Below are 24,672 nucleotides of genomic sequence, written 5' to 3' on the forward strand. Positions count from 1 at the left end.
GGTGGCACCACCCACAGTAAGCTGGACCCTCCCACATCACCCAACAATCAAGAAGGTGCCCCATGGACATGGCCAGAGGCCAGTCCAATGAAGGAAATTCCCCAATTGATGCTCCTTCAACCCAGGTGTGTCAGGTTGACACTAAAACTACCCAGCACAACAGGTAAGTGGAAGGAGTTGGAAAACCAATCTGTTCCAGTTTGCCTTTGAATGCTGTGACAAAACACCCTGACAAATACAAACTTGGGAGGAAATAGTTTATTTTATCTTAAATCTCCCAGATTACAGTCCATCACTGAGTGTCCACAAGGTAGGAACTCAGGTCAGGAACCTGGAAGCAAGCGCAGAAGCTCAGGCCATGGAAGAATGCTGCTTACTGGCTTGCTCCACTAGCCCATGCTCAGCCTTCTTTCTTATACAATGCAGGACCCTTCTGCCCAGGGAGAGGTGGCATCAGTCAAAGTGGGCAGGGACCTTCAACATCAAGAAAATTCCCCACAGATGTGGCCATATTCCAGCCCAATGGAGGAAATTACCAAACTGAGGCTCCCTGTATCCAGGGGTGTGAAGTTGACAACTAAAGTTATCCAGCAAACAATCATTCTGAGTGAGGTAATACAGACCCAGAAAATCAAGTCACATGTTCTCTTTCATATGTGAATGTGAGCTCTGAATACTTATTTATGTTTAGTCTTCATTATTTTCAATTATCAAATTTAATAAGCATTGTAAATAAAAGCTATGAAGAAAATACATTTCTATAATGCCTATTTTTCATCTCTAGCTTTGTTTCTAAGAAGCTGCTATAACAAAACATTTATTTGTTAGTTCATAACAAACAGGAAGATATGTGAAATACTCAAAAAATTTAGAGACATCCTGAAAGCAAAAGAACCCAGCAGGTGGGTGTATTTCCTCTGCAAAGAAGGAATGGACATATGCCCTGTAATTGCACTGGAATAGAAAAGAAAAATAACATATGGCAGAAAGTAAAATTAAGAGGTGATGAGTAGGTGAAAGACACCTGGTGATCCTGTGGAGAAGAGCTGCAGCAGAGGCCTGCTACCAAAGGCTGCGGGGGAGATCTGCAGAAGAGCACAGAAATGAGGGGGGCAGGTAAAGAGGAAGGGAGGAAAGAATATGAAATGATATAGAGTGAAAAGGGAGGAGAATAGAGAGTAGGAGAGTAAAAGCACATCAGAAAGCAGTGCGCAAAACGAAACTGATAGAAAGAAAAATAAGGATGTTGAAAGAAGGAGTGTGTTAAGAAAGACAGAGGGCAGAAATCCTAGAGAGGAAAGAGAGACATAAGTAGATGAAAACAAAGAAAGGAAGGGAGAGCCCAAGGTAGGAGTTAGGACAGGAGAGAGGAAGGAAGGGAAAAGATTTTAAAAGCCAGGATGAGGAGGGAGATAGAAGGAACAGAAAAGGTGAAAGGAGAAAGGAGAGCAAGGGCATTTTGAAAACCACATTGGAGGCTAATAGGCGAGTGTTGAGCTCCATGAGCTGTATTGTCACTAACCAGTCAATGTAAGGTATAAACAAATGTTTAAAGTTCCATGGAACAAGCTCCTCATTAGTGTTTAATTAGTGGAGTTGGTAGTTGTCAGAAGTTACAATCAGGATAAGTCTCTACACCTGCTCCCTGGAGGCTCTTATCTTAATATGAAACACACAAATCTGTATGATGAAAATGTGTTTGAGAGGAAGATTTAGTAGTCATCAATTGTAATTGAAAATATTGTTTATTAAAGTCCTCTTAAACCTCAAATACAAAAATTTTGTGTCATATTTCAAGAGGGCATTTTGTCAAAAGATTTTAAATTCATTTTCAGCCTCTTATTTGCCTGAATTTTCAACTTCTCTGTGCTAAAATCAGAGGGTTTATAAACACGTCTCGGTGCTAAAGACTTTGTGATGCATCTCTTTCACTGAACTAATTGGTCTATCTTCTACAAAGAGTATTAACTTGAATCAAGAGACAACGTCATGATTTAGGACTGCATCTTGTGGCCAAACTGCCTAGCTCTGAATCCAAGCTTCAATAGCTTTTTGTTGTTCTTGTTGTTGCTGTTAATTGGATGAAATTGGCATTGGCATCAGGAAGTGGAAAATGGGAGAAAGTACTTACAAATTTCGCATAACTTACTGAACATAGATGGAAGAATTTTATTAGGGGTGCCTCTCCAGGCCATAGGATTACATGTTCCATAGAGTACTCTGATGTATCCTTCCATTTTGTTATACAAACACACACAGCACTAAATGTCTTGCTCATAAAAGGATGATAGTTTTATTAATTTTTCTTTCCTATAATTTTCAATTATGTTTATTAAAAAAAAACAGATTTTATTTATTGTCCTTTGACCCTCATGAAACTGCTGTCCACTTAACAGGATGATAGTAAGTTCCATATATTATCCATTTTACAGTTTTAAATAAAACTCTCAAAGTTAGTATTAATTAATTTTCACCTAGTCTTTCTGACTTATGGTTTGCATTTGGGGGAAACATGGGCTTGTAATATTCAGGCTGGATCTTTCTTTACTTTAATGAGACCCTTATAATCTGTGAAAGAGAAAATATTACCTCACAGCATTGCTAGGAAAATAGAACATATAAAGTGCATTGTGCCTTGCCTAGTTCATTTTAGGCAGACAAAAGAACAATAATTTTTATTTCCAGAGCATTTCCCTTTCCTTAATTAAATTTGCCATCTTTTAACTATACCACGTTATTGGTATTTTTCCTAATAACGCTAATACTATAGTTTAATTACCAAATATGTAGACCAGGCTGGACTTGAATTCACAGAGGTCCGCCTGCCTCTGCCTTCTGAGTGCTGGGAGTAAAGGCATGCACCACCACACCCAGCCATCCTTTTTATTTCTTGATGCAGCAAAGAGACTTCATCAACACACCAGCGTATAAAGCTTGAACCCTGCATTCACTAGAATCATGGACCAAATTAATATATTTTATAAGTGATTCAACCTTATGTATCTTTTATAGCAATACAAATGTTACTAGAGCAATCATTCTAGTGTATATAGCATGCGTATATGTGAATGTATACAACGCTGTTGAGAAGGCCCTGTGCTTAGTTCAAAGTTTTGCAGTCTCCTTAGAATTAATGATTAGTTTTGAATGAGAGACCTCACAGTTTTTCCTTGTACTTGGCCTCACAACTTCTGTAGTGAGCTTAACTGTGGGTGAAATTCAGGCAGCTGGAGAGATGGTTCAGTGGTTAAGAGCACTGGCTGCTCTTACACAGGACCTGGGTTCGGTTTCCGGCACCCACATGTTGGTGAACAACTGTATGTAACTCCAGTTCCAGTGGAATCCAATGCCCTTGTCTGACCCCTGTGGGCATTGTACGACCTGGGTGCATTTACACGTATGCAGGCAATACACATAATACACTCATACACATAAAATAAAAATAATTAATAAAATATTAAAAAAACAGTGGATGAAATTCAAAAAAACTGGGAGATGCTTGGAATTAAAATCGCAGCATATATTACTCACTAACCTACATTTTCTACATTATAAGTTATGAATAAGTTCTCATGCTGTAACATATATTCTTAAAATTTCTCTTATATAGTTGTATGGCGTTTTGTTGTGTTTTCCAATGAAGAATCTCAGTGTTCATACTTTGAACATTTGTAACTGCTATCAGCTTCAGTTAACAAAGATGTAATATAAGTTCCAAAGTACATAAATGCACATTAGTAAAAATTAGCAATTTCAAGTTGCCCATCCCTTCAAACTCTGTTAGTGTGCCTCAGTTCATTATACCCATACTGCACAACTCTTGGCCCAGGCCCCACTAGCAACTGCATCTTCATGCCGTGTTGATAAGTCTGACCGAGGACCCACATCCTGTCCTGGCCCATCCACACACCCCTTCAGGTCCAGGCAGTAGCCTCATCTGTGAGCTCTCTTGTCCAAGGCTAAATTGGGACCCACATCTGTGAGCTCTCATGCTGAGTGTCTGGATGTGTGCTGCCCAACCAGGAACAAGATTTACATGGTTTTTCAGAGAATCTACCTGGTCACTTTCCCTGCATGCACTGCATTTCCATGAACAAGTCCAGCTGGCTTCGATACTAGGGCACTTCCTAGGACTTCACCCAGACAGTCTCTTAAAACTCCCCACGTCACACCACCACTTGCCAGTGAATGGGAGTCACTCCAGTCTCTCCAATTAGTAATTCACACTGTTTATCTGTGAAGAACTGACTTGCTCAGTTTTTGTACATGAATTGAAATCAACAAAGTCCTGGCAGTAGCAAAAACAGAACCAAATTTCAATTCTACATAGGCAGGCTAGAATCTCATATCAGATACACAACACACAAAATAAATCCATGTGCCCATGTCCTATTGCAAAAGCATAAAGAATATGAAAGAATATGATGGCCCAAAGGCCACCAGTCCTACAGTAATGTTCTGCAGTGGGTATTATATGGAAAAAACACAGGATACAGAATTTAAAAGAACAATTATAAACGTGATCAAAGAATTTAAGAAATTCAGAGGACACAGGCACACACTCAAATGAACTAAAGAGAGTCCCTTAACTAAAATCCAAAGAAACACAAATGGCTGAATGAAATTCTGAAGAGAATATATGATTTGAAAACTAAATTCAATATCGAGACAGAAACATTGAAGAAAATTTAAGCTGAAGTGAAAAGGGAACTAAAATATTCAATGATCCAATTAGAAAACGTAGGACAAAGCCTTACCAGTACTAGAATCAAGTAGATGATAGGCTATCAGGATTTGAGGATGATGCAGAGGGATTGTGATCAGTCAAACAAACAAACCAAAAAACTAGTTTTTAAAACACACAAATCAAATGTGTAGGAACTTTGAGATTCCATCAAAAGATGAAATCTATGTTCTAGTTTGTTTCTCCATTGCTGTGACAAAACACTCTACCCACTACCAACTTGTGGAGGAAAGGCTTTATTCAGCTTACATCTCTTGGGTCACAGTTCATCAAGGAGCCCAAGAGAGAACTCAGGGCAGGAACCTGGAAGCAGGAGCTGGAGCACAGACCACGGAGGATCACTGCTTACTGACTTGCTCCTCTGGCCCCTGCTCAGCCTGCTTTCTTATGCAACATAGGCCCACCTGCCCAGGGGTGGCACTGCCCACAGTGGGCTGGGCCCTCCCACATCACTCAACAATCAAGAAAATAGCCCACAGATAGGGCCACAGGCCAGTCCAATGGAGGTAATTCCCCAATTGAGACTTCCTCAACCCAGGTGTGTCAAGTTGACACTAAAATTAAATCTATCCAGCACAAATGACCCCTTCTCAACTTGACACAGAAACACATCATTATTAAACCATAAGCTTTCCAATTCTTGTCCCCAAGATATGAATTATTATTGTAGAAAAAGAATCCCAGGTCAATGGCATAGACATTTGATTAACAGGACTATAGAAGAAAAAGTCCCTAAATTAAGGAAAGTCATCCCCATAGAGGTACAGGAAGCACACAGAACACCAACTGCACAGAACCAAAAAAGAAAATTACCATGGCTTATTACAGATAAAATACTAAATACACATAATAAAGAGTATTGAAAGCTGGAAGAGGAAAGCCACTAGTCACATATAAAGTAATATAAAAGAATAACAGCTGAGTTTTCAGTGGAAACACTACAAGTCAGAGGGGCCTAGAGCAATTCAAGTTCAAAAATACCAAAGACGCCAACACATATTAGTTTATCCATCAAAACTATTTGTAAGAGATGAAGGATAGGAAAATTTTCATAATATAAACATTACAGTAAGTGTTCAACATCCTTAGCCATTAGGGAAATGAGAATTAAAACAACTGAGATTTCGTCTTACTCTAGTCAGAATGGTTAAGATCAAAAAAACAACTAGCAACAAATGCTGATGAAGATGTGGGCAAACGGGTACCCTATTCACTGTTGGTGGGAATGCAAACTGGTGGAGCCACTGTGGAAATCATTGTGGAGAAGTTTCAAAAAGGTAAAAATACATCTACCATACAACACAGCTACACCATCCCTTGTCATATACCCAAGAAACTCCATATTCTACTACAGAGATGCTTTCTTAGCCATGTCCAATGCCACTTTATTCAGCATAGTTAGGAAAAAACCTAGGTGTCCATCAAGTAACGAATCAATAATTAAATTATGATACATTTACAGAATGGAATATTATTTCACACGTAAGAAAAATGAAATTAAAAAATTATCAGATACATGGATGGAACTGGAAACAATTATCTTGACTGTGGCATGTGGCTCTTATTTTTGAATCCTAATTCCAAATCTCTAGATTTCAGTATATAACGTAAAGTGAGAGAAGGAACTCTAGAAAAGAACAAAGTAGGACAAACGTGATATGAAGTGGAAAAGGAGAAAATGAGGGGGTTTCCAGTGGGGTTGGGCGTGGAAAGAGTAATACAGAGAGAGAGGGGGATGGAGAGAAAACAACACTAAAGACATTTGAAAAAAGCCATAGGAAAATAGTTTCTTAAACTATATATATAGTTTAAGTGGCATTACACCAAGCAAGGTGACATTGATACCCCCAAAAGCCATAGACTATTTATTCTAGGGGCAGGCATGGGGACCTTCCCTTCCAGTTGTTGGTCAGGGAGCCTAAAACAATATACACTATTTCCATTTCCCTTGGCCTACCCCAGAACTTGAAGGAAACACATTATTGTTGAAGACAGCACATACCCCACAGGACTTGGAGGAATTGAGCTGGATCTCTCCTGGAAACCTCTTCTCTGAAGACTAGGTCTGATAGTGTCTGAAGGTACTATGCAAGCTGCCAAGGGAGAAAACTAATTAGTGGTCTCCACCAGCTTTAAAGCTTACAAACCACAGCAATTATTGGCTTATTAAGATATCCCCTTGATGGGGAAATTGTAGCATTTTTACCTTAGGAGTAACCAATAGAAGTCTAATTGACCTTAAGGCCTCCTCAGTAGGAAGAAATGTATATCTGGTACTGTAAGCCTAGTGAACTACCGATGGCTGGAGAAGACACAAGCACTAGACAAGAACCTAAACCAATATAGTATCTAACTGTATTCTAAATACTTACTCTTATACACACAGGTAAGTGTAGCTATCACCCCTCATCAAACAAGCTTTTTTTTGCAACAGATGGAGATTATTACAGAGATCAACAACTGGTCAAAATTTATAGGACAAGGAACTTTGTGGTGCCCAAAACAACTAGAACATCTACAATGCAACCCTTACATGTAAGGTTCAGGGAACTTCACAGAAGAGAAGGCAGAACGATTACAAGCATTAGAGTACCAGAACAAATAGTGGGACTGAGTGTCCTCTAGACATGGCAAGGATAATGCACCCATGAAATCTCAACAAGTTTGCCTTAAAGCCATTTGCATAGTGACAATGCCAGTCATTTCACAAGGTGCCTTGCCCAGTAGAAAAGCTATAGACAATCAATGGCTGCTGAGAGAGAATCAATCTTCTCCAAAAAATAAGCCCATCAATAGGTTATCCAAGCCCATGTGGACAATCACAAACACATTTGCATAGGAGCAAGAGTAAATGGGCTCAGTAGATTTGTGTGTGTAGTAAACACAATTATAGAAGAAGAGTCATAAACTTAAGAGGGAATGGGGGGACACAGGAGGAGTCGGGTGGGGTGAAGAAGGTATAAATGATGCAAATACAATACTCATGTATGGAATTTTTAAAAAATGAATAAAAATAATTAACAATTTCACTATGTATATGACAGAAAAGGTAGTAAAATTAATTCTCACTCTGCTCATTTTCTCAAGAATACACCTTGCCTACAAAGACTATGCTCAGGAAGAATGAAGTTAATTTTCTATGGAAGTATATTTCTATTTTATGCTCAATATAAAATAAGAGCAAAGCATTTGAAAAATAAGCCCCCCAGAATGATTCTCTAATTGCAGAAAATGGTTCTAAATTGATTCTGAAAATCAAAAGGAATATTTGGGATTGGTTCTCAAAATGAAGACTGGAGCCCTCCATCTTCATCACGGCAAGAATAGTGAGCCAAGTGAGTTTAAAGGGTGGTCACGTGGAAGAGGGAAGAGAATAGAATCTTGATTATAGTAAATTTTAAATTGGCCTGACTAGAAATGGTAAGTTTAGCAGAAAGGCAGCGGAAATTACACTGGAACTTGGCATTGCTTTCAGAAAGTAGACTTGATGAATAATAGCCAATTTCATGGCTTTTAGGGCTCACAGAATCATCAAAAATATATGCGTGTAGTTCTTTTAAAAAGATGTGCTTTACATCCAGTTTGATTTTGAGAACCTCTTTACAGATTCAGTTAAACCAGTTCTATTAATCTACTGAAAATGTGATTAATTTTCAGGAATATGCCATTATGTCACATCAGGGATCATGCTAATCCAAAGCTAATAACAGCACTGAGTATTCAAATTACGAATGCCATAGTCCCATTGAATATCAACTAATAATGATAGTAAAGTGATTGCGCTAACATAGAAATGTAATGACTTTCCTATCACACTCAAGTTGTAAAAAGGACTCTTGATATGGCTGATAATATATACTGTTTTTCAAACCCATGGTGTAATAATTAATTTTGTATAACTATCTACTTAGCCTATGAAATTTAAGTATTTTTGCACATTTCCAGATTACTCCTATTTACATTTTGCCTAAGTAAACTATAAAATTCCTGGTATTTGTTTGTACATCTTAACATAGCAAAATACCTCTAAATATTTGTGGGTACACTTGGGTGGGAAATCATTTTGACAGAAGCATGTGTACTGTAAGCTTGCTACTCTGAGGGTACTCCACAGGCCATAGACCAGAAATATCTACAACATGTAGAAGCCTGTCAGAAAGCCAGCATCTCAGATCGTGCCTGATTTACCGTATAAGAACTGGCCTTTAAACAAAATCCACAGGTAATTTCTCTGCAAATTAAAGAATTATTAATACTGGTTTAGAATACTGAATTCATGGTAATATATCAAAATCATTAGAAAATATCTGTGTATAGCTTTGAAAGTCTGAATCCTCTCAAGTTCCAAAGAAAATAAATCCTAAATTTTGTCAGTTCCTTTATGCCTGGGTGACAATGAGTCAGCTTGGTCTATAACATAGTGCATTGCATACCCTATGCTCATCCATCTTTACTGGGCATGATGATTAGTGTAAATTGCCAACATGACAGAAGCTAAAGCAACCTAGGAGTCAGGCCTCTGGGCACACATATGACACATTATATAGATAAAGCTAACCTATGAGGATGTCTGTGAGGGATTTTTCTTGATTAGGTTGATTAATGTAGAAAGACCCATCTTATTTGTGCACAGGACCATTCCCTGAGCAGGAGTTCCTGAACCGGATAAACAAGAGTATTGAGCTCTGATTCCAGAGTGCTGTTGCAATGTGACTACCAAACTTCACTTCTTACCACAATGCCTTCTCTGCCTGCTACCACATCTTTGGCACTGTGATGGATGGACTGTATCCCTATGGAGCTACAAGCCAAAATAAACCCTTTTGCCCTCAGGCTACTTCGTCAGGGTATTTTGTCACAGTAATGTAAAAGTAACACACTGGGACAATCAAACTATAATAGTGTGATAAAACTGTCTAGAAGAAATTAGAACACACTTGAACACAATGTTATTCATATTATGAAAAAGGAAATAAAATGCAAATAACTAAAATTTTTTTAGTGGTCATGTTGATGCATAGATTTTCTCTAGTTTATTTAAACTATTCCAAATTTAATAATATTTATGAGCTGTGAAATATTGTAGACTAATAGATTTTCTGAATTCTTCTGCCCTTTTTTTATAAAGTCCTTGTGGAAGATTTGGAAAATTGAAATTATAAAGAAGACTAAAATTAGCCATGTATTCATTTACTCTAAGAGATAAACACTGTTAGCATTTCCTCTACAAAAATGTTCAAACTCTTTTACCTCTTTTATTTGTTTATTTTTTGAGGAATTAGAATATTTTATCTGATAGTGCAGGAAACAATTACAGGTTTTGATTGGGCACAATAAATCCCCATCCATTGCCACCAATAAATTGGAATTTATATCTTGAAAAGATTAGATTACATAAATGTATATGTCATAAGAGCTAATACTTGTATGATATATTTGTGAAACACTAAAGTTAATTAAACACAATTTACTGGGAATGAAATAAAAGATAGGTCAACTATGTGTAGTACCTCACAGTTGTAGTTGCAATTTCAAGGCCAGCCTGAGCTACACTGTTTCAAGGGCTAGCTTAGCATGTATGGTTAGCCACTGCCTCCAACAAACTAAAAATTCAAGAAAACAATGTGAATAAATAAGCATAAAACAGATTAGTCACTTTACTAAGCTATGTCTAGGGCCAATATTTTTGTCTTGAAGAAAAATTGAAGATAGGGAATTCTGTCAGTTTGGTCTTTCATAGAAAACCACTATAAAATTAAAAGCAACAAAATTTTTCTCGAGTTCTTGGTGTAAGATTAGGATCACAATTAGACTGAATTCTGGAAAGGACTGATTGTGGGTTGGAGACTGTTGAGTTTTCCTTGTGCTATCACTTTGACAGAGTAGAAAGAGGAAGCAAACTTTATCTCAAAGGCTTCACCTCCTAATACCACCACATAGGTGGGTAAGAGTCCAACATAAAAATTGGGTATGGCACAGACATATTCAGAATGAGGACCAAAGCATAAATATCCACTTAAGTCATTCCAACTAATATTAGGGCCCTGGTATCTTAATATAATCACATTTTGACATTATGATAAATTGCTTGTTCATCTATACTTCATTTAAATTTTCCATGTCATTTGTATTTTACTTTAATATTTTAATCCCATTGAAATTTATTTTCATATTTTATATGAGGATTTACTCGTGATTTCCAAATAGTTAACTTCTTCACACTGTTTAAAGGAACAGTCCTTCATCCTTGGTCTATAATAATTGATTTCAAATACATTTAGTCTGTTTTCAGAATCAAAGTATGTTTCAAAGCAATCTTACATATTCACTTTATCTCTTGATTCTTATGTTTTTAGAAAACTCTTAATACCTATGATCTATAATTTGTTTTAATATCTGGTTGCATAAATCTCTGCAATATCTCTTTATTTCCTCAAAAATATCCCAGCTATTCCATGCATAAACTGTCTTTCTACATAAATATAAAATATTCAATTCAATTTGGCTAGTCCTATGAAATTTTGATTTGATTTACTTTGAAGGTGCAAGTCAATAAGAAGAATGGATATAAGTATATACACATATCCATATCCATACAGAAAAGATCATTAAAATCTTGATTAAGCTCTTGCTATCCAATGTTTAAAAGTAACTTTCATATATGTGTGTTTCTTCTCTTTGTTCAGGTTCAATAAAATATCTCATAGTTATTTCCATATATATAATATCTTTTCCTTTTTATATATACAATGAAATTTAAGGGGGGAGGATAGGAATAAGAAATCAAAGACCAAAGGATTTGCCAACATAGGGTCAACTTTGGCGGAATAATGGTTTCCATTAGTTCTGTTTTTTTCTTTTTTTCTCATTTTTTTGAAAATCAAAATGAATTTATTGGGCTTGCTAACAGAGCATAGTGTGAGGGTTTATTTACAGAAGAGTGAGCACCCCCCACCTTTACAGCTGTGCTGGAAAGTCCACACTCAAATATAGATCCTGTGACTTCCTGACAGCTATACAAAATAGCTACAGAGGTGCTTCACAACATTCTTGGCTTATATATCCTTAGCTCCTCTGCCACAACTGGGTAGGAGGGGTAACTGACTCCCCGATCAACTCCTTAATGAGTGTGGGAAGGAGGTGTAACTATAGCTTGCTGGCATAGTGGTTGGAGGACACTTCCAGTTGACACTTCACCCCTCTTCTCCAGCTCTTACATTCTTTCGGCCAACCTCTTCCACAAAAGTCCCTGAGCCTTGGAGGGGGTGATAGATATGTGATAATATTCCTCCCATTGTGGCAAGGCACTGAACTTTCAGGTCTCTGAATCACCTGTGTTCCATGGGCTGTTGGCACATTTCAGTGGAATTACATCTACTATAAAAATACAAACAGCAAGAAGCAAGAACATCTAAACAGTGGCTGGCATAATAACCTATGGGCATAAACACAAATGCTTGGCCAGTACTTTAACAGGTGCATCACATCCATCTGACAAAACAATTGCAGTGGCTTCCCCAAAGGGGCCTATATCCTCCCCTGCCAGAGGGGGTTGTCCTGGTCTACAGTACCAGACATGTGTTCCACCTCTAGGAGTAGGCAATATATCCAATTGAAAATTTGCTGGTTGTACATAGACTAGACGAGCCACTATTACACCAGCTGGAACTACTTGTTTGGCATGTTGATCGTGCAGTATGCAGGGCCTGTTGTTAAGGAGAATTATAGGGGATAGTTCTCCCCTAGCAAGCTACATATTGCCCTCTGGCACTATGAAAGCCACCCATCCAGGAAGTTTGCAGCTTAGACCAAACTTGATTTCTCCCTCTCCCATGCTCACATCATGCAGTGTCTTCAGCAATAGGGTCTGCCTGTCCACTTCTGGTGTACAACCAACATTATTGGCAATGGCCTTTATTGTTTTGAGGACCTCTATGGCCTCTCTTTTGCTTCCATTGGAAATATAATTTTATGCATAAAAGTATTTGTTTTAACTTTTCATCCTTCTGTTGATGGTTGTATTCTAGGTAGATGATTAGATCATGAATTTTTAACTTTTTTGGCCCTGCTCTATTATACAGAAAATAAAAGTTCATGTTTACTGCTTCTTTATAGTAGAATGGAATATTTCCCATGAATGATATCTTGACTTGGTAAAGAAAACTTAGGTTGCAACTCTTTAACTTCATAGCTCTGAAGACATTTCACTTTCTTCCTGTGCTCAGTATTGCAGAACAAAAGTTCCATGCTAGATTGGTTTCATTCCTTTGTAAATTGTCTGATTTTCCTGTTGAGCTATATGTAGGATAATTTTATTTGTCCAGGTAATTTAAAAATATCACTAGGGTAACTCTAGATGCTTATTTTCTTTTCCATTAAGTTTAGCCAAAATAAAAAGAATGTTTTTGATCAGCAGATTTATTTTAGTTCAGAGAAATTTGTTTACATTACATCTTTAATTGTTTTAAGCATCATTTGTTTGTCTTTCTCAGATAGTTAATTTCTTTCATCATTTCTACCTCTAACTTCTTAGAGATTGAAGGAAAAATGCACTTAGAGTACTTAGTGTCTGGCAAAGATAAGGGACTAGCAAATGCTGACCCTATTATTGTTATTGTTATGCTCATAGCCTTTCATTAACCAGCATCCATTTAGTTGATAAGGAGAAATTAATCACTTGCCTGTTAACCAAGTAAAATAAGTCCAAACATGTATTCGTAGTAAGAATTTTATGTGTGCTTAGTAGTAGTCTGCTTGTCAACTAGGATTTTGTAATACAGCTTCTAAGGTTTGATGAAGTAGTCTTGTTAACCTCTACTATAGAGTTTTGTGTAAGTGTTATATAAAGCTAATTCCTCCACTCTGAGTTCAGTTGTTATAGGGCAGATAAAACTATTAAAGCCCCCTCTGTAGCTGCCTTGAGACCTTACTTTGAGAAAAAATTGCCTTAGGAATGTTTACCTTGCAGTTACCTTGAGAAAACAGCTGCTTGCAATCAATCTTGTTTGAGATGTCTTAGCCATTTGCACACAACTCTCACTTCTGTAAACACACTTTGACTACATATGTATCTCTCTCACTTTAGAATAACAAAAATCCCTCTGCTAAGAGTCACATAAACAATCCTATGAATACCAGAAGAAGCTTTTTTTAGGGCCTCAGTTTCTCAAGAGCATAATCTCTGACTGGGGTCCATACATAATAAAGAAGGATTCTCTGCCTCTCTGTGAGTGTAGTTTGGTGATTTCTCACTGGAGTTGGCTGTTTTCTGTAACATAATGAATGATGGTGTGTTTTGTTGGCATGGAACTTTGGGGTTTATAAAGCATTTTATAACCACAATTTCATGTGACTCTCATAATAGCCCTTCTAAACCAGAATATTATTATTTTAAAATTTCTATTAGCATATATGACAATGCATGCAGTCGGGTGGGGAACTACAGGGTTGCGGATGGGGAGGAACATAAAGATGATTAAGATGTTTTCTATGAAATGCACAAAAATTGAATAAAAATATACATTAAAATTGTGTTCATGTATTCATTTGTGTGTGTGTGTGTGTGTGTGTGTGTGTGTGTGTGTGTGTGTGTGTGTGTGATGGTATGCATGTGACGGTGAGAGGACAGCTCTTGAGAGTCATTCTTTACTATCACTATGGAATTTGGGAATCAAGCTCAGATCATCAAAGTTGTACACGAAGCCATCTTCCTGGCCCTGATTTTAATAACATTTTTTGACAAAGAAACCAGTATTTTAAAATGTTAGATAATTGGCTTAAGATTACACAGTTAAGTAGTAGTAGAACTTAGAACAACAGCTTCCTTTTTGGATGGATAGCCAAGTAACTTCAACAGTCTCTCCAGGGCAGCTGTATTCCCTTAGAATATAAAATCTTCCAAAGAATGCATTATAGTATAGAATTGCAGCTTGAGGGACTTTTACTCTTAGGAAGCAACAAATTATTATTTGTCACATTTTTCTTTGTTTAGACAGATATTCTGGCACTTTCTTTTCTTCAAACAGATATTCTAATAACTGGAGCCCCTTAAAGCAATATGAAGCAATTGTAATCACAGATGTCCTTGATCTTTCCTGCCATTCTTTCTTTTAAAAATAGAACACTTGCTTTGGAGTCCTCATGAAATAGTACAGGTAAGCCTTTGTGTTTTAAAAATCCTTATTATTTGAAAATAGCTTTATCCGCAAACTGTAACACACAAAAAAAAAGAAGAAAAAAGAAAAGGCTTAGCACAGATTTTTGACATATTTCACCTTTTTGTAAAAACTTTCCTCACACAATAAATTACAGTTGAATATTTAACTCTCAAATTCAGTTTTTCATATTTGTTGGTATGAACATGGTTATGCTTTTAGAATCTCGAAATAGCATGTGCTCCTCTATTCATCATTTCAAGCATTGCTTTTATGAAATCTGTTATACGATTTTTGCATGGTGAATTTATATATGAATTCTTTCCATATCCCTGTTTCATGTAAGTTCATGTTGTGGTACTAGTGTGGTATTATGACTTACTCCTAGTCCTGCCAACTTTATTCTTGTGAGTGTGCTACATCAAATACAAAAAAGATTATGTTTGTGTCTATCTATTTTATCTCAGTAAGATATTCAACATTAATAGGCCATGCGTTAACTGTGCTCTGTACGTTCTTGTTCCTTTTTATAGGGATAGGAGAAGGAAGAAAAAGGGGAGGAAGAAAACAGTGAAAGGGAGGAAGGAAGAAAGAGAGAAAAAGAATACATACACATACGTGTTCACTAGTTCATAATTATTTGAATAAAAATGTGGTGCATATATTACACCCATACATTATGCCTTTGTCTTTTGTTCTGACTTTTTTTAAATGTATTTTTAATTAATAAAAATAAATGAAATAAAACAACTTTTTCATATAACTATGATTGATGTGAAGATACAATGTATCACAAAGCTTAGATTATAGCAAATTATTTGTCGCTCTTAGATTTATTGTAAAACAGAATAAAGAAAAAAAAAGGAAAAACAAAAAGTAGATTAATTGCCTCCCAAAATATTTATTGTTAGTTATAGGTTTGCATACTTTTTCAAATAGTATCACTTGCCCTAAGGGATCATTTAGTGTGTGTCAGATATCCACTGACAGGTGACTGGATAAAGAAAATACAGTATATGTAGAGAACTATAATCAAATTTTATACAACTGTAAAAAAAAGTCATGTTGGTTACACAAACTTAACTCTATCGGCCTTAACTCATATGAAAAATGCATGTATTTCTGTGGATGGTCTATGGCGGGGGGGCTGCAGATAGGGATAGGGTGGCTAAAAACATATCCACTGACAGGTGACTGGATAAAGAAAATACAGTATATGTAGAGAACTATAATCAAATTTTATACAACTGTAAAAAAAAGTCATGTTGGTTACACAAACTTAACTCTATAGGCCTTAACTTATATGAAAAATGCATGTATTTCTGTGGATGGTCTATGGCGGGGGGGCTGCAGATAGGGATAGGGTGGCTAAAAACATATTAAATACATGAAATCCACAAAAATTCCATTACAAATATTTTTTAAAACCATGTCATTTATAGGAAAATGGGTGGAAGTAGAGATCATCATGTCAAGCAAAATAAACCAGGCGCATAAATACAAGTAATTAAAGTTTTGATTCATGTGTAAAATCTACATTTGAATGTATATACATACACACATATATGTACATATATATATGTCTACACACATTAATACACATATATGTATACAAACATAAGGCATGCAAGGACAAGGAGAACTATGAGGAAGGAAGATGAGATATAGAGGGCAATGGGGATAGGAAAAGACCAAGCATAATGTTTTCTCTTATATGCAGAATATAAAATATTATACACACAATGTACATATAAATACACAGACATATGTGACAAGAAAGCATATATAAGGCTAGTTGGGGGAAGAAGGCATTCTTCAAATGAGAAGGAGGAACAATACGGTAATCAGGAGACAAAAAAGAGCAAGATACATACATGCATACACACATATACAATCTCAGATACACACACATATATCTATGTACATATGTGTATATGTACATTTGGAAGACATAATGAACACAGTTATTTTGTATGCAAGCTATAAATGTTAATAAAATGATATATAAACATTAATTTGATAGTAATATATCCTGCTATTTTGAGAGCATTTCAGTGCACTACCAAACAGTTAAAATATCTAAAATTAACAGTGTTAGTTCTGTGAGTTTTAAACAAGATGGATTCACTGCACGGTCAGCATTGCAGAAGGTTTTGTTTAAAGATGTAATTTTCTGGGAACTTTTGTTCACAGGCTTAACCTGTTTGTGAAATTTTTTTGCACCCACTGTTAGATTTTGGACCACAGAGTACAGGAACAACAGGAGAGAAAGAAAGAGACCACATATGACTTCAACAAAGGAGTTTGTGTTTATTAGCATAGAGACGCATGGCTTCCAAAGGAGGGAGTAGAATGGTAGGAGATTATACAGTGTTGGAAATGAGGAAGTGGACACAGGTGTGGTGGGTTAAGTGCAGGTCAAGGTGTTCTTGAGAAAATTACGGCCCCCTCTTGCCTGGACCTGTTTGCCCAAACAAGACAGGCTATCGTGGGAAACAGTTTGTCTCAGCAAACAGTACTCCCTGAGTTCATGTTTTCTTGAAGGATAGGAGGAGAAGGAGTCTCAGAGGGCTTCTGGTTTTCTGTAGCCTGGGGATTCTATCACCAACTAAGCCAGAACTCCTGTTGGATAGTGCTCTGTGAACCATCTTGCCCATTTTGGAGCACATATCAACATTTTTTTTTCAATAGTGAACAAATGAAGCAGAGCGTTTTGCACCCTGCCCCTTGCTGAATAATACAGGATTATTCCTTCTCGGTTTAGACTCAAAAAGAGTGCTTGTGTTACAGGCATTAACAGACTTTAAAGACACTGAGGATGAACCCATTCTCCACCATTCTTGACTTGACCCTTTTGATAACACGTCAGATATAAATATCAGTATTTCACTCTTTAGGATTTAAATTACCATATGAAAAGGGGGAGGTACCTGGGCTTCCTTGAGGCCCATTTATAGACTGCTTCTTCTTTCTTGTCAAAACTTATCTTAGACATACATGGCAGCTAACAACTGCCCATAACTCAAGTTCCAGGGGCTCCATTGCCCTCTTTTGGCCTTTTTGCACATTGCATGACATTGTACTTACATACAGTCAGACAAAACACTCATACACATAAAATATAAATAAATAAATAAATAAATAAATAAATAAATAGATAGATAAAATGTTTTAAAAAAACATACCAGGAAAAGCAGGCAGGCAACACCAGACTAAGAAGAGTATAACTTCTTTATCTAGACTCCATAAACAAATGAACATCTAGCACTGCAATGGCAATAATCCTCACTAAACTGTGATTTGATTACCTGATATATTGATTAAGGGACCAGCAAGCAGAGAACTGATGATCTCAGAGGCTTCAGCTCAGCTTGGTTCCCACTGTTGACTGGACCTAATGAAATTTCTGTCTGCCAGACTTCCTATTCACATGTCTGTACCTATTGTTTCCCTGTCTGCCTATTAGTTTGTCTGGGCCTGGTCCTGCCCTTTTACCACTATAGTTGATCTTAACTCTGTAGCTCACCTCTAATCCTGAATCCTGACTCTGGTTAGCACTCATAGCACTTTTTCCAGATTTTTCTAGAACTCAGTTTAGTGCATTATCTCACCCCCACAGAGACTGCATGTTTATCATTTTTCCAGTTCTGACTTCTTGGGACTCTGAAATTCCTTGCCAAATTAATCATTTGTAGTCACTCTACAACTTAAATATGCACACATAATATATTATGCATATCTGCTGAGTAGTATATAATGTATGATCCAAGATTTAAGATTGTTACTTGTACAGTGAAGAACACTGACCAAAACAACTCCATGGGGGACAGCACTTTATTTGAGAGCAAACACAGAGCTAGACTGCCTCTTGGGAAAACAGCACCCAGCAGAGGAAGTCAGACTTCTTTTATAGACAGGTAGATGTTTGGTTAACTTTCCATGACATAGGCTGGGCAGTTTAGCTCTGGATTGGGATTGGTTGGTCTCCTGATAAGTAGAAGGTCTTTCCCAGGCTGAGCCTGGACCCACCATTTTAGAATATTGGGAGCTGTGCTGCCATTTTAGGGGCTTGCCAGGAACCTAACATTAAGATTAGAATATAAGAACCTGTATTTACCTTGACTAGGACTATCAAGGGAACCAGAAGTAGCTAACAAATTGAGGTCAATGAAAGCCTCTGGGTTTATCTCCCATAAGGGTAAATCTTTGTGCCATACATTTTGAGTTCAAAAGCATTCAGTGAATTCTGACATTGTGGGGAAGGAATGGAATATTAGAATGTTGCAGTATGGCCTTTTTTCTCAGGCATAAAATGTTCACCCCATTGCTTTCTTGGAGTAGAGATTAGTTTGGCCCAGTGTCTATGATCTCTAATCAGAAAAATGATTCATCATTAGCTAGGTCTACACTAATGATAGTGAGGTTATTGACACTGCATAGTAGAAGGATGTAGGGGAGGGGTTCTCAAGAACCTCACCTGAGATTCCAACCATTACTCCCTTCTACAACTGCCCATTCCAGCTGCAAGGAATATTCAGAGATGCTAGAATACATAGACAAGGGAAGGTTAACCAAAAGCTGAACTCCTTGATATAGCTTCCATGAAATCTTTGTCTGTAATAGGGTAGGAGTTTATGGTAATGTAGCTACTTTGGGGTCACTCATATATGTGTAAGTAACCCCTCACCTGAGCTCTATAAATACACGCAGTGGTCTATCAAGTTGATATTTGATATAATTATGCTATCTTCTGTTCTTGCTGCATTATCTAGGGTAAAGAGATATTTGCTTGTGTTTTCCCAGAAAAAGTTAAATGGACATGTGCTTACTACATACAGTTCTCAAATTTTGACACTTCCAGTACAGTAATACAATTAAAAAATCTATAGATGTGAAAAAGACTTCTACCTAAGTATGAAACAGGTAAATTTATCAATGTTGTTCTGTACATGTAAGTTATTTCTTACCAAACGTATCTTCCAAAAATAATGCACCAGAACACAGATACTTCATTTTAAAGGACATTCAAGGACAAATCAACCATCTCAATTTGACATGTTTATTAGTAAAGTGCTTACAATACAAATTTCCATATTTGAATTTTGCTATCTTAACTAATCATCTAAGTAATTTGTAAAATGAAGTTAATACGAACTAATCTCTAAGATATATGGCTTCAAATAAAACATAAAGCTAAAAAGGAATCATAAGTGCTGAGTTACCTTGCAATTCCTAAGTGAGACAGTCTACAGCCTTTTCTGATGGTCCTGCATTATCAATGAGTCTTTGCATTTAATAAAAACAAATAGGGAAATAATCTATATGTTTTATTCTAAATGAATTCATTAATCTCTTAAACAGTAGCAGAAGATGAAAATAATAAGTTGTTGGAAGTCAAACTTATGTTAGAGAACTGTAGTAAGCGTATCAAATGAATGTCAGACTAGTTGGGGGGCCAAATTTTTTTTAGCTTTGATAGTTTTGGTTCGTTTACTATTATGCAATTAACAATTATATTGTATTTCAAATATTTAGTTGTTCTGCTTATTATTAAAACATAGGAAAGAGATCTCTTCTGTAGTAACAATTGCTAGCCAAGTCGAAGTATGCCGGGGGTCCCAAAGAGGGACTATGCTAGTGCGTTTGTGTAGGCACTCAAATCCTTCTCTAGGTTTCTGACAGAACTAGCACAAAGAAGCATAGAAACAAATCAGAGTATTAGAATGTTTGGGAGCATGTTTTCCATGCTTCCTCCCACATTCCTTTTATCTATAAGCTGAAAATGGATGTGATGGCTAATATTCATTACCCACTTGACAGGATCTAAAATCTCCTAGGAAACAAGCCTCTGGGTTTATCTCCTATCAGGGGTAATCTAGACTAGGAGAGCTTCTTGGCCTGTTTGTGAGGGATTGTCTAGATTAGATTAATTGAGGTGGCAATACTCACCCTAAATGTGAATGGCTCCATTCCATGGGCTGGGGTGTCAAAGTAGATTCAAAGCAAAAAGCACTCTGAGCACAAACACTGGTCACCCTCTACTTCTAATTTTGTATGCGATATGAGCAGCTGCTTCATGGTCCTGCCACTATGTTTACCCTGCCGTGATGAACTGTATGCGTAAACTGAGAACTGAGGTAGACCCTTCCTTCTTTAAGTTGTTTTTGTCAGAATATTTTGTCACAGGTAAAAAATACAATGGATGACAGGGACATGTGTTTACTTGACAAATGTTGATAGCTTTGGCAGATGTGTGCATAGTTATATTACATTGTTATGAAAGTAACTGTCAGTGGAAACAATCCTTCCAGAGTATTCAAGCAGGAGTATTTTTGTAACTGCCTAGATAAGAGAAACATAATTTTATTCCTTATATGCACTGATAACCTTTAGAAAAACTACAAATATAATTATGAACTACATGCAATAAAAATGTTTATTATCTGAAAAATCATGTTGAGAATGTCCTAAGTTTTAAGGACATATAACATTTCTTCTATATTTGCAGTAAATGACTTGAAGACCAAAGTAAACTCCTTCCTCCAGTCTCTCAACCCAACTGCACAAAAATGATAGTATTGGTATTTTGCATATCTTTGTGTAAATCTTAAAGCCAATCTCGTCTACTGTATAGTAAATTCCATATTACAAATGACCATATCAGTTTTGTTCTCTATTGTTTCCTCCATGCCTACAAGAATATATGGCCCATGGCATATTTTCTCTGAATATTCAAGAAGCTAATCACAAGAAGTGGCAAGTTAAAGTATGGTTTGAAGTCAGTTATCAAATATGTAAGGATGGTGAGGTCCAAATATAAGAGGATCTGTGCTGGCCAGAATGATATGTCCCAATCTATCTGTTCCTTAATCCCTGGAACATATGAGCATGTGTCCTTTCATGACAAAAAAAAATGCAAATGTGATTAAGCCAGTTATGCAGATGTGAGGAGAAGATCCTGGATTGTTCAGATATGTCCAATATGATTGATTACACGTAGACGAATGAAAAAAGGCAGATGTTTCAAGGTAAGGACACATACACTCTACAGCTGCCTTTGATTACATTAAAGAATGCAGGCAACCTCCATTAAAGAAAAGACCAGAGAGCATCATTATTCTCTGGAACATGCCATAGAAACACGAGTTTATTGATACTTGAGTTTAGCTCATTAAGACCTGTGTCAGAATTATAACCTAAAGGAAACTGAAATAATAAGCATTGTTGGAATGGCTATGTTTGTGGTAATCTTTTGCAACAACAATAAGAAATGGATGAGGAACACATTAATATAATTTTCTTTGTGTTACTGGGGACTCCAAGCAAGCTGACGTATCACTAGGCTGATGGTTCATTTTGAAAACTGGACTGGAGAGATGACTCAGCACTTAAGAACACTGACTGTTCTTGCAGAAGACCCGGGTTTGAATCTCAGCACCCACATGGCAGCTAATAACTGTCTGTAACTCCAGTTCCAGGGGTTCTGACAGTCTCTTCTGTCCTCCCCGGGCATTGCATGACATGGGTGCACTTACCTACATGCAGGCATAACACTCATACACATAAAATAAATTTTTTTAAAAAAGTTAAAAAAAACAAAAACTGTTTTTCAATAAGAAACAATAGTTATAATGAGAATAAGAATAATAAAATAACTGACATGTACAGAGCACTTATTAATAGATATTAGACATTTTGTGAGATTAAATATGGTATTGTCTATAAATGGAAATCATGTAGCAGGGTAGGCCAGAAGAAATATGCCTCTCTGCTGAACCTCATAATGTAAGGATGTGCTGGATTGTGGAATCACAGACACAAATACATTGATTTATTTAAAAATGCATGTCTATCGTTCACTATCTTGAGATAATGGTGATACAGTTTCACATGTAGCTAAAAAGTGCATTATTATAAGTAGCAGTACCCTGCCTCACATCATTTGCCTTAACTCCCCCAAAAGGGAATTCTTATATTCAGGCACTTGTGTCTCTCTTGGCCTCAGAGTACAGTGAAAATTTGAGTAGTATAAGTGGTTAGATAATAAAAAAAGACAAAGCCATTCATTTTTCTTCTGTGGACCGGATAATACAATGAAACCAGTATTTTTTTTCCTAGTAAGTGCCACACATCGTTTTTCTTTTCATCTTATGTTTGTGTGTCTAGAATACACAGCAATTAGCATGATATTCTTACCAGTTACATAGCAACTGAAGGATATTTTTCAATATTGTAATTTACTTTCTATCTATAAAGATTTAAAGGTAGTATGTATAAAATCTGATATCAATTCCTTAAATGAGCAGTTATAAGGACAGTGAAGACTAGAATGAATACTTTAATACAGCAATTTAATTATTCAAATTAAGACTTTCACAATTTATTAAAAATTTTGCCATAGCCCAATTATTTTTAGATATAGCAATCTGTAAAAGAAAATGATATTTGTAAGTATGTTAAAATGTTTTGGGGGACTGGAGAGATGGCTCAGGGATTAAGAGCAATGATTTCTCTTGCAGAAGACCCAGGTTCACTTCCCAGCACCCATACCATCTGTAGGTTCAGTTTCAGAGGATTCAACACCTTCTTTTGACCTCTGCAGAATTTGCACAACATGGGTGCACTTACATACTTGCAGGTAATGCACTCACAAATATGAAATAATAAAAATAATTTTTCAAAAAAGTTTTTGCATGAATGATGCATGTGAACAATTAAATATTTTCAAAATATATGCAATAAGGTTTTGCACACTTTAAATGAAATTACTTAAAAATATTTTATTATTTTGTTTTTAAAAGATTTTGAATTAAATGTTCATGCATTTCATATAATACGTCTTGATCATATTTAGACCCCTTCCTCTATCTGAATCCCCATACCTCCTCACCAAATTTCATGGATTTTGTCATATATGTAAGACTTATTGAATTCCATTTCTGTCTCCAGATGTCCATTGCTATGAGTTCATCTGCTGAACCTTGGTCAGCCTATTTAGTGTCACACACTTAAAGAAAACCAACTCTCCTCCCATTAGGTGTTGTTTGCCAATAGTTCCTCAGCTACAGTTAGGGCTTCTCAATTATTTCCCCAGCTCTATGCTGGGTTTTTGTTTGGTTTGACTTTGCATGAGTCTTGGGCATGATAAGTTCATATGAGCAACTTTCCAGCTACCTGTCAAACTCTGTTTCCTTGTGGTCATCTACTACCCCTTTTTGCCCCCTCTAGTGTAATTGTCCCTGAGCCCTGGGTGGCAGACGTTTAGTACAGGAGTCTTATCCAGGGAAACACACTCTGTACTTTCTAATTTTCTACATTTTTGTCCAGTTGTGCCTTTCTGTGTTAATCACTATCTGCTATTTGAGGAAGTGGCACTTATAACTTGGGGATGATCAACAGCCATCTAATTGGACTTAAATCCCACTCAATGGGAAGGAATTCACATGTTGTACTATAAACAAAGCCAAATAAACATGGGTGGAGAAAAACCTACAACTATCACATCCTTAGACAAAAGAAAATTTTTATTGTTTGCTAAATATGAATCCTTAAATTTACAGACAAGTATAACTATCACCACTCATCAAAGGAGAATCTTTTTGCCATGAATGGAGATTGTTACAGAATTCCACAACTAGTCAAATGCAGAGAATTAGTGTTTGTGTGATGACCAGCCCTAAGTGACACATGTACAAGGCAACCTCTACCTCTGAGTTTCAGGGGACAAAGTAGAGTGGGGCAGAGAGAATATTGATGCATCTCTCAACACTCAAA

Source organism: Nannospalax galili, unplaced genomic scaffold (genome assembly GCF_000622305.1).
Source record: "Nannospalax galili isolate Female #2095 unplaced genomic scaffold, S.galili_v1.0 scaffold198, whole genome shotgun sequence".
NCBI classification, from domain to species: Eukaryota; Metazoa; Chordata; class Mammalia; order Rodentia; family Spalacidae; genus Nannospalax; species Nannospalax galili.